At 35.0% G+C, this 9,842-nt stretch overlaps 1 protein-coding gene across 2 annotated transcripts in view; it reads right to left on the reverse strand.

Annotated features, from left to right (window-relative positions):
• Positions 1-1,266, reverse strand: part of LOC134546244 (alpha-tocopherol transfer protein-like) — an 85,084-nt gene extending 83,818 nt beyond the window's left edge. Inside the window, exon 1 of one of the 2 annotated variants that reach the window (XM_063388930.1) lies at positions 1,105-1,250. The gene's annotated coding sequence lies outside the window, so the exon portion shown is untranslated. Of the gene's footprint in view, positions 1-1,104 lie in introns of both variants that reach the window. The other variant, XM_063388927.1, reaches the window with a different exon arrangement.
• Between the last annotated feature and the right edge of the window lie 8,576 nt (positions 1,267-9,842).

Genomic DNA, 9,842 nt, shown 5'->3' on the forward strand with positions numbered 1-9,842 from the left:
TGTTGGAGATATCTGAATGGGGTCTGTTTACGAAAAACATTTAAGGATAACTTTGAGGGCGGATGAGTAGTTCTGTGTCCATAATCAGTTTTTAAACTAAATTTTTGGAGAGTAAAAATAGTTGAACCACGTGTTTTCAGAATAAATTTCAGGTGTTAAATATCCAATGCAGTTTTTTGGAAGCATTCAAGGGACTTGCATTACACATTTATCTTTATTTATCCACCACGATATGTTATTTTTAAGGCTGAAATGTTATAGACGAGAAGACTACGCGCCAGTCCAGAGTAATAATGAGCCAGAAGCACCTATCATCCAGCCTCACCAACACAAATGCACCCCTGGCTGGTCGGACCTCTTAAACAGATCCAAGTTTTCGTCAAAATAATACATGAAAAGTACTAATTCGACGCAGAACATATTTTAATTTCACGCTTACCGCATTGAAACGTGAGCAAAAAAAGTTCAATTAAATTTTATTACCAAAACAATGAACATAGCTGCATCCACCATGACGAAAGTGTTTGTTAGTTCCATTGTCATATAAGCCCTTAAATTAAAGCCTCAAAAAATATCAACTGCGCCGTTTGGGCCGTGTACACAATAAATGTGAATTTAATCGACAAACGCTCGCTGCAGGTTCAGCACGAAAAAAAACAAACAAATAAAAACAATACGTTGTGGTCTAAAGTTATTACCAAGGCTGGTACATGTCTTTGAAGCTGGAGATGAACTATGCCTACCTTTTTATTGCAAACTATAGTGAAAGTATTTCATTTTGAACACTAATCTCTTGGATAATGTTGCATTAAATTTTACAATAATGCATGACTTGATGCTGTTGAGAAATGATTTTAATGAAATAATTTGGGGGAGGGGGAGGGAAAAACATTATTTTCTAACTTTTTTTGACGTGTCGTTGTAGTGGCTGCAGAACTTTGGTGAATAAAACATTAACAAGACCTTAAGAGTTCCATCTTAAGAAAATTTCTATACTTTTTTTTTACAAGATGCTAGTTGATTAGCTCCAACTTCGAAGGCGTGTAGCAGCGTTGTTGGAGCACGAGACGTAATACGTTTCCAATTTGTTATTTCGTGACGAACCTGCAGCCGAAGCCTGGGCTCATGAAGTTCATGCGTGGTCTGTGGGTCCTCCGGACAACGAACCTGGTGCGCTGGGTCGACGGACAGGAGAAGTGGTGGGCGCCTTCGACTCTTGCGGGCGGGCCGACGAGGTTCTGGCTCGGATACTGTCCCGACGCTTTATGTCCGGGGCCCCGACGCGTCCGTTCGACGGTACTGGTCACCGCCTCCCCCACCCCTCTCCCACTCTCTCTCTCACTCTCTCTCCGCTCCACAACTTCCCGTCTGGAATATTACACCTCTCCTACTCTCCTGCCCCCCACCCCCCCTTTATAATTCTCCTCCGGCCTACCTACACCCAGCCCATATGAAAGCCACCAACGATTGCAAGCATGGAGCGACTCAGACCTACGTATGACCTTAGGTTTTTGTATGGTGTGAAATATGTTATCTCCCAATTAAAGTGGAGTCACTCATTTCGATAAAAAAAACAGCCCCTTAAAAAAAGCTTCAAAGAATTTCAGACGTCGGGTAAATTCATCATCAAAGTTGTGGTTTTACCTGAATTTTTATTATTACTTATGTTTAGCCAAATTAACGCACAGTAAAGTATCTTTTAAAAATATATTAATTGATTACGAAATTATTGAATTGACATCACAGGTTGTATGGAATAATCCAGTTATTTGCTGGATTTTGTCAGTTTTTTTCCGGATTTGAATTAAGTTTTGGTTAAATGTTGTTTAATTTCATGATTTAAATGCAATTTGGTGATGTATATAAATATATATAAATAGATATGTAAATTTAATATATATATAGTTTGATAATTTATGTTTAGGTGCAAATATATATATATATATATAAAATTCTTCTGTACGTGTGTGACTGAACGGCTGGACCGATTTTTATGAAATTTTGTGTGTGTGATTAAGTTGGTTCAAGAATGGTTTAGAGTCACAATTTAATCCAACAGAAAATGTTTTATTAGTTTATTTATTTTTTGTATTGTTGTTCTTTGGATGGTTTAGGTTCACAATTGGATCCGGTAGGCAGCGCTGCGATCGCGTTTTAAAATACATATATATATATATATTTTTTGGCATATCATTCAAACCAAATAGTTGGTGATGCGATCGGATTCTAGGAAATGTTTTTATTTTCATGCATTTTCGCATATCAGTTACTTGTGTCGTAGCTTAGTGTTGTTAATACATTAAAATTAAATAAGAATTGCGCACTTATTGAAAATATTATATTAATATTTATTAAAATTACGTTTAAAGTGTAATTAAAAATATACATTGTGCAAATTTGTGAGGTGCAGTATTGAAGTGAGTATTTAACGTGATTTTTCGTGAATTTTAATGTCGTATTAACGTGCATTCAATACCTATCAACTTAACCTACAAATTTAAAATGTCAGTTCTCATTTGATTGTACGTTTTAATGTGTAATTAAAAAATATACATTGTGCAAAATTTGTAAGGTGCAGTATTTAAGTGAGTATTTTACACGATTTTTCATTACTTTTAATTATGTACACACGTGCTTTCAATAACAATCAACTCAACCTACAATTTTAAATTGTCAGTTCATTTTATTCTATGAAAATTATGACGTATTGAAAGCCTCTTTGAAAATAAAAACATATGTTTGTAAAATAAATGATAATATTTATAAAATATTAATATATATTACTTAAAATAATTATAGTTTAACGTATATTTATAAATTAAATTTATATATTTTTACTTTATATTTTATTTAAAAAAAATTATTTTCGAATATAAAACATATGAACAGAACAACGCCTGTCGTATCCGCTAGTTTTTAACATAAAATTGATTTAGTAGAGCCTATAAATAACACCAATTGTTCATATTTTGACATAATAATCCAGCTAGTGTTTGTTTCAGTACAAGGGATCTTTTTTTGCGGGGGGGGGGGGGGGGGGGGGAGAGGATAACCTAAATTACCCTACTGTCATTGTTTCGATTCGAGGGGTTCTGGTTTTGAGTTCCGGCTAAGGCATAGGTCTGAATTTGTAACACATAAACATTAAAAAAAAAAAAAACTGGATCTTGTCAAACAAGTGTCTGTAATTCAATTTAAATATTCCAAAACCAAAATCCATATGTACTCTACCCATCAATAGTTTAGAGCCATTAACTAATTTGTACAAATTCGTTTATGTTCTAAAATGTCTGGGGCTATCTTTTGTAATACATTTTCCCACCACAGTAACCAACCATAAATACATATTTAAAAAAATTCAAAATATTGGAATCGGTTTATTTTTTCGCAAGTTATTACATTTTAAATGTTTTAAAAAATTCAAAATTTTGTTACATGGATTAAAAATAAGAAGGAATACAACTAGCATAAAAATTTTATTTTATAATTTATAATTAAATTTTTAAGAAAACTTTGTCTTAAATATGCCAAAAATTAAAGATGAGTTATTTTTCAAAGAAACCAAGTCCGTGCGCTGGAGTGGTCAGTATTCGTTACTTTCTTTCCAGCTTTCTGGTTCAATTTGCATAAACAACACATATTTTTCAATTTTGACTAAACTCAACTAAAAATCATTTAAAAGGCTGTATGTTTATTTTTCTTTCTTTTGTTTTAATGCTTTTTTAAAATACTTATCGTAAGATATTTCAAATACATACATACATACATACACACACACATATATATATATACATACACATATATATATCATTAATATACAATAAATTTATATTGTTTACATACTTTTCAACACAATACAATGTACAAAAATTTAATTTTCCTAAAACCTGTGAAATTTCATACTTTAATTACACAATTTCATTAATAAAATTTTATATATATTGTGGTAACAACGGAGGGAAATTTTTTTTACCCAAGATTACTCCAAATATTTAAGTATAGGAACGTTTAGTACAAATTTCGTAATGGTCCTAAACCTTTGATGGGTACTGTAAGTATATTATTATTGGGGTAAGTGCGGAATCGCTAAGTATTAAACAAGCATGGCTATCAATAATTGACAATTATTGTCCTTCACCTCTATGAACAAGACAGTGATCGGGCGTGCATTTCCGTGATTCAAGCACCAGCAGAGCATAATATACGTTCTTTGAGTACTGTCTGTAACGTGTCTCAAATTTGACAGTTTTAAAATGTAGCTTCTTATGCCAATGCTGTTCTGTCATCAGTGTTTACTTCATTTGGTTGTGAGAGTTCGGAAACAAACATCACGTGATGCTTTGCAAGCGACACTTGAAATGGGCAACAGTGGTAATAGTTATTTTAGAAAACTGTCAAATTTGAGTCACGTGACATTATAGTTTCACGGACAGTCATTGAATGAGTTTTAAGATAGTGTGAAAATGCTCACTTCAGCTATGCTGATATTTCTTGCAAAATATCACGAAAGTATACTTTAAAAGAAGTTAAAATTTCTTCTTCTTTGTTGACTAAACTATATTGTGAATACTTTCAGTAATTGCATATAACAGAGTGATTTATTTATGTGCAAACATCTTACCTGTCGGTATACGGCATTTGGTGGGAGTAATTTCATAAACGGAACGGAGTGTGAAACGGAAATGTATAACAACGGTCGTGCCATCTGTGGAGGATGGCGCTAACCAAAGTTCAGAGAGACAAAGGGAAACTTTTAATAGTAGTAACTGTTTATGAATATTAACAAGATTGGCAGTATTTTAATGAAATTCCGTGCCGGAAATAAGGTCGACAGCCAAAATTTATTATTTTTTCCAGTCATATTCGCTTTTATCTAAGCAGTTTCGTTATAAAGTTTAACCTTCCTATCTAATGATTCGATAGTCAACGTACTCCTACTTCAGCGAATTCTAGTGGTGTGTTTTGCGCCAAGAAGTATAGTTGAAAACACATTTGGAATATCACGCCTGGCATTATTTTAAAGAATTCTACGTTAAATTTGGTGTCCGATTTTCGTATTATAACTATATTTACAACATAAATTTGCTATTTACCGAGGTTAGATGTTTGCACATCACTGGCAAGTACTGAAAAACTCCCTCACATTTTTTATGAACATATCTGCAGCATGTTTTACTTTGGAAAGATTGCAAGTTTAGTAACCATTTGTAAAAAAAACCTTTATTAACGTATTACATTTGACGAATATGACATTCTTGCCTTTCAGTACAGCAAAATAAATAAATAAATACAAGAAACTTTATTTACCATTATGAATTTCAGAATGTCTAAGGTGTTAATAGCTGAAGAATTCTGAAGTTAAATAACCTCCTTAGTCCACAGTCCTTTGCATACACGAACAAATGTCATCTGTTAAGTGACGGTTTATTCGAGACATGTTCACTGTGAGTTGATACTTCTTTAGTTGAGTTAATCTCACTGGCCAAGATTCTTCTCCATGAACTCTAAACCAATTAAAAACGCATTAAATGTGGTACAAGTATTCGCATTCTTGTCCGTCTTGAAAATGAATCCATGAATAATTTCCGCATTCAGCATAAAGAGTCGAACCACGTGCCTTGTGACGTCACAAGGGCCGTCCAGGAAACTAAGGACCCAGACTCAAATAAGTTTGTGAGACCTCTCCCCATATCCTATTATTTAATTTATAATTTTTCAAACCCATCATATATATAAAGGGACTACATAGACTACACGTTACCGCAGCCATAACTGTGAACGCGAAATACGCCTATCGCATAACATGTAAGATTTCCAAATAATCATATCGGCAATCCCACCGGTGCCTGAGGGCCCATCACTTCTCTTTGAGAAACATGCAGTTCCGAAGTTCTACGAAGATTGTCAATCGCTCGTAAAAAAAAACCCCACATAAACACATTGTAAGAATTTATATATTTTACAGTCATAGAATATTTTAAATAACGTTAACCTTACCTAACCAACCTCTCATTATAGTTACGATAATATAACCTTACCTAACCTACCGTTCCGACAAAAAAAAAAGAATTATTATTTATAGCTAATTCCCGGCATGCGTTGCTATGCTTCTTTAGCCTTTTTTTGTAATTTTTTTGAAGTAGGTACACATATATAAACTATCTCTTTCTAGCTCTCTATATAGTCCGTCTATAAATCTGGCAAGCTATATTTTTAATTTTTATGTATAAAAATTCTCTCTATATCTCTTTATATCTCTGTAGCTATATATCTATCCACAACTCTTCATATCACTCTTTTCTGTCTTTATATCCCTCGTTCTATCACTCTATCTATATATATGTATATCGCCCTCTCTCTCTCTCTCTCTATATGTATATATATATATATAGATTATATATAGATATATATAGATATATATATAGATATATATATAGATATATTATATATATATATATTTATTTATCTCACTGTTCATATCTTCCCATCTATATCTTTATCTTTACAAAACAGAAGATGAACACAAAAACATATATATATATATATATATATGTATTTACATGTTCATATTTTTTTTTACCTGTTACAGGTGTGACAGGTGTATAAAAACATGCGCGTATTCGACTGCAACGTTTTGTCAAAATTTCAAACACAATCGGAGAATATCTTTCGGAGATTTAAGATTTCGAACCAACGAACATTTACATTTTTATCTGTATAAATTACACTGTCCGAACCTAACATACCCATTTACTTCGGTAAACTTCGGAACTGTTCGGGTTGTGGTCGTGTGAACTGATGGTCTTGGACGCCACTATCGCCTGCTCGCACGCGTCGCTGGCAGGCTGTTCCGCATCCCTTTGAGGGTTTACGCCTCGGTCGGCTGCGGTGTCGGCGCGCCACAGCGCACACTCGCGTCGCTGACAAGCGGTAAAAGTCCATAGGTCGGGGCACGTGGTTGATCCACATCTCTCGGTTTCTCCCCGCGGCTTGCGCAACTGCAAAGTGTGAAAAAAAAACAAAGACTGCGGCTTCGGGAGGTAACTGCGTTCGAGACTCGGGCGCTGCTGAGAACCATCGCAAATGTCGCTCCGGGACTTGAAGCTTGTGAAAATATTTTTTTCAAGATTTTTCTTACGATTTCGGTTACCTTTTAGTGGAACTATACCCAAGCGGCGAGAAACAAGAATGTTTAAAAACAATTAAACAGGCACGTGTCAGATGAATATAACTTTGTAACTGGAATCAAAACCTCGGGCACCATAACTATTTTTAAAAAATAAATTAGGCATATTATTTTCACGTAGCCCTTAGTTTGCAGGCCTGTCAATTTTATTGGAGTTTTATTGGCCATTTTAATATTTTTAATGTGTTAATTTGTAGCTTTTTAATAAGCGTGCACGTTCGTAAAGAACCAGTTCTTTTTATTTTACCATGCTCAAGTTATCATTTATCTATTTATATATTTTTTGCCTTTAAAAATTATTTTGGATACTTTAATTCTGCTAGTCTTATTTTTCCCCTTCTTAGACTTATTTTTAACGTCATTTAACATTTTTGTTTTCAAGGACATCCCTTTTGTGGGAGAGTGCGTTTGGTATTACGTGTGTATTTAAGAGTTATTTGATATTCATTAAAAATAATATTTAAACACTTAGACGCTACTCCCAGTGAGTTTTGTTCGAGTTGTGTTTACTGACTCCGGAAACGAGTAGTAACCTCACCATGAAGTCACAAAATGTTTTTTCATAGTCCTTCTAATACATCACGTACGAGAACATGAGTTTCTTTATGACTTAAATAGGCAGCAACATCGAGATAATAAGGATCGTACGCTTTTGCGACACTATCTGAAGTTGTTTGGCCTGTGTGTTCTAAGCCTTGTCGAAGGCGAAGATTTCAACGACGTTTCGGTTGACATTGCAGTTGCCATCTTCAACCCACCGAGGTTCTTGGAAATTCTTCCGCCTTTAAATCCTCTCTCCTGAGAGGGCAGTGTCTCCCGATTGGTTGAAGCTGTAGGCCAATCAGAGATGCAGTCAATAAGGAAACCAAATCTTCAGTAGATAACTGCTATCCTGAAGATGGCGACTACAATTTCGGCTGAAACGTCGGTGAAATCTACGCCTTTAACGAGGCTAGAAGCCACAAGCCAATCCACTTGAATATCGTGATAAATCTCTAGGAGAGAAAAACATGGGTCGTTTGGCTACACTGAATTGAGAAGAAGGTTTCTGCGGACGGATGTCAGACGGATGCGACGGGCATGTTTTAATTCCGGGTGTAGTAGGTCGGTGCTTATCGCCCCGTGAGGGCTGGCACATAAGGAATTACGAGCACCAAAATTTCACCTCACCAGCGAGGGACATAGTATATCGTGTCTTGCATGCAGTGAGCGCTGGGGAGGAGAGTTTACTTGGCGCTCGACCACGTGGTCAAGGACAAAGGAGGCGTCAACACCGCGTCTGTCGGGCGTCATTGCAGTCTGCGCTGTGACCAAAGCTACCGTCATCGGGATCACACAATGCTGAGTTCCTGCAACGTCGCAACTGTTTTCTCTTGGGAAGCCCACCGTGTTCGTCTGTGCCGTCGTCGTATGTACGCAGACACAATTTTTATGTACAAAAATCTGTACGTATGTGTTGGCGTCGTTAGGGAAGCCATAGTTTATGTACACTGCTACTGCTCCCGTACACTAATAAACATGTAGTAGTAGTCCTGTTCTGTGGTACACAAGGGATGTGGCGAACACTACAATACTAACGCAGAGAACATCCAGCGTTTTGACTTTTCAATAAAAATAACAACAGTATATCGAACACACATAACATCGGACCATAACAACACAACTTAGTACATGTAACATTTAGTCGTAAGTAATGATGGTTTACATCAAAGGAACAGGTATGTTTGGAAAAATTATTAAATTATTACGTTTTAATTGACTTGATGCAGTACACTATTATCATATCCCGTTCACATACGTAAACGTAATTGTGACTTGGAACAAACACGGGATTTACGTGGGGCACAATGATACTCAACAAAAATTCTTATTTCACTGAAGGTTACTGTTCACTTTATACCAAATTTTCTTAATTTTCGATTATTAACGTTTTAATACTTTTATGATTGCTCTATGCTTTACAAATCATGTAGTTTTGTATGGAATCCGTTACAGGACCTCTAGTTTGCCACCAGTCAGATGGACCATAAATATATTTCTTAATAAAAGTTTTAATTTTATGTATTCCTTATGACTTGTGTAGTTTTTCAATAGTAAATTTTACGTAGAACACGTAAATATGCACTACGTGTCCGTCAGACTTACAGTTTCTTTGTAATCACCATGGCGTCGCTATGCCTTTCTAAAATATAAGGCTTACCGCAACTATTTTCTCAGTTTCCACACTCCTAAGTAAGATATCTCCCTCAACTTTATTACTTATTCTTACAGGCCACTAAAAACAGTTTTATAACGGATGCCTAACTAGTTACATCGCGAGGATAGATAATACTTAAGTAGTATATAATAGTTCCCCCGATGGCTGGAGCTGGAGCGAGGTTTGGATTGTCGGTCCATCATCTTTGATTCTGACGACATTGGGGCCATCTTGAATGACCTTAAATTTTCACCTTGACCTTAAAATTCAAAATGTGTCAACAATTTCCAAAATAACTCAACATTTGAAAAAAATTCGCGAAATTTCGCCTAAATTTCAAGTATTTAGGAAAACATTTCCGCGAAAATATAAAATATTTTCAATAATATAAATATAAAAAATTAAATTTTTGAGGGAATAAATCTGAAAAAATTTAAAAATTGAATATTCTAAATGCAT

Source organism: Bacillus rossius, chromosome 1 (genome assembly GCF_032445375.1).
Source record: "Bacillus rossius redtenbacheri isolate Brsri chromosome 1, Brsri_v3, whole genome shotgun sequence".
NCBI classification, from domain to species: Eukaryota; Metazoa; Arthropoda; class Insecta; order Phasmatodea; family Bacillidae; genus Bacillus; species Bacillus rossius.